Below are 2,559 nucleotides of genomic sequence, written 5' to 3'. Positions count from 1 at the left end.
TATCAAATAAATTATTTTAACATGTCATTAAGCAAAACAAATGCAAACATCAGTTTAAACATGTTTAACATGGATGAAAGTAGCATATTATGAAGGGAAAACTTTGTTTTTGCCACTCTAGTTTTTGCCAACTTTGCTTATGCCACTCTAGAATTTGACATCTCACATTTGCCACTCTTAGCTTTTGACAATACATCACAAATGCCATCACAAATGGATGAAAGTAGCATATTATGAAAGTGCATGAAAAATTGAGCAAGTTAACTATATGACATGTTTAAATCCGATGCACGGTTATTTAGTTATTAGATGCATGAACATCAAGGGGTTTTCTGCAAATCTATAAAACTCCGGATAATTGGACAAATTCGCAGAACGAGAAAAAAAACATGATCGGGCTGAAACTGGCTGGCCCAACCATGTACATGAGAGGGCACTGGATCTGGCGCTCACCAGGCCTCATGGGCCGGCTCGGTGGGGAGGCTGGACGCGGGCTGCATCTGGCAGCGGCTGGGCTTCGACCGGAGAGGGAGGGCGTGGTCAACGCACATCGTCATGCGAGCAGGGGAGGCGAGGAGCGATGCAGACAGCGGTCAACGGCTGCAGCGCGACGCGGCAGGAGCTCCGGCGAGGCAGCCTCGACAGGGACCGGTTGGAACTGATTGGGACGGCAGACGTAGGCGAGATGGTGGGGTCGGCAGGGCCCGGATCTGGCCGAAGGACGAGCTTGAGGCGACTACGGCTGCCTGAAAACTCCATGGACACCAAGTCGGGCTCCGTGCACGGGCAGACAGAGAGAGAGAGATATGAGAAGGATAAGAAGGGAGAGGAAGGAAGGGAAGGTAGGGCGGCGTGATGGTGCTTGAGCACCAGGCGAGGTAGGGAGGAGGCCGGCGGCATGACCTGCTGCTGCTATTTTCGCCGGTGATGTGGATGTGCGAGGTGGCGGCAGTGGACTTGGCGAAGCCGGGACAACCGAATCCAAGGCGGGGAGGCACGACGGGAAACAGGGGTGGCTTGATCCGGGGTGAGGAATCTGGAGTTCGTCCGGATCCGGTCGGTCTTGGTGGCGGACGGTACTTGGATGACGAGGATGCCTGCGAGCTTGCTCCGGGACGAGGCGGCCATGGCGGGGCATGCTCCTGTCATCCTGAAGGAAAAAGACAGAGGCCGCAAGGTGAGGGAGAGAGAAGAAACGGGGGAAGGAGAGAGGCTATAGGGAGCTGCACAGTGGCCGGCCTTGGGGCACTGATGCCTGGGAGGACGAGCATCTGGGAGGCAGGAGGCTTCGGGCGCCGGGCATCCATGAGCTTGGGTGCTGCTCAACGGCAGGAGGACGGAGAGGATGGAGCAAGGCGTCGGTAGATCGAGTGCTCGGGGAGGCGCTGGATGGAGCGAGGTGGAGGGCGAGGGGATCTGGAGGCTGATGGTGGCGAGCGATGATTGGTGAGGGATGGATCCCGAGGGGATTTGGTTGGCAATGGGACAAGCTCCCGAGGAACATGGGTGGCAGCGGCGGGAGGATTAGATGGATCGATGGGACATGACTAGGGTTAGACTGCTACTTATAGCACTGGAATTTTGGTTAGGGCTATTTGGAACCTCCGATTAAAATTGAACGGTCGAAAATAAATAGCTTAGGAGAGTCCAAAGAGAAACCGACGATGATTTAGGGATGTTTGGGGATGATCCGGATCCAACGGTCATGACCGTGCGGGTCGGGTTAGGAAGAGGTTTCTGACGCACGCGAGGGGTTTGACAAAACGCCATGGAGTCAAACGGTTTTGATGGGCTCAGAAAAGAGAGAGAAGAGAGCGGTCCGGTTGATCTGAGAGGGGTCAACAGGGACAAGGAAGAAGCGGCAACTACGAACAAATGCGAGTTTTATAAAACGATGCCGATGCAATGCCAATGATGACATGAGATGAGATACATGACAAGAACAAAATGCAAAATGAAAGACAAAAACCCAACCACGAAGGAAATATCATATCGCATCTCCTGAAAAGGCAAGAGTTGGAGTTACGAATATGGAAAGTTACATCCAGGGTGTTACACCTTCTATGTGTTATGATCCAGTAACCCCGAAGTGACAATAATCGGAACCACTCCCGATGATGATCGTAGTTTGAGGAGTTCATGTATTCACTAAGTGTTAATGCTTTGGTCCGGTACTCTATTAAAAGGAGGCCTTAATATCCCTTAGTTTCCAATCACTACTAGGGAAAAGCCTATACATAGAAAGTTACTAGTAGCGAGGGTTAAAAACCCTCGCTACTACTACTTACCAGTAGCGCAGGTTTTTAAACCTCGCTACTACTAAGTTGATAGCAGCAGCGCGGGTTTTTAACCCTCGCTACTACTAAGCGGTCTCTACCGTGCCCCCCGGGACATGCCATAGTAGTAGCGCAGGTTTTTAAAACCTCACTACTACTAAGTTTGATAGCAGTAGCCTTGGTTTTTAGCCGTCGCTACTACTAAGTGGTGCCATAGTAGTAGCGTGGGGGTAAAAAACCGCGCTGCTACTAAAGGTCCCATTTTCAAACTCTACCCCCCCCC

This window comes from Triticum dicoccoides, chromosome 7B, assembly GCF_002162155.2.
Source record: "Triticum dicoccoides isolate Atlit2015 ecotype Zavitan chromosome 7B, WEW_v2.0, whole genome shotgun sequence".
In the NCBI taxonomy this organism is placed as follows: domain Eukaryota; kingdom Viridiplantae; phylum Streptophyta; class Magnoliopsida; order Poales; family Poaceae; genus Triticum; species Triticum dicoccoides.
Note: the sequence above shows the minus strand (reverse complement) of the source record.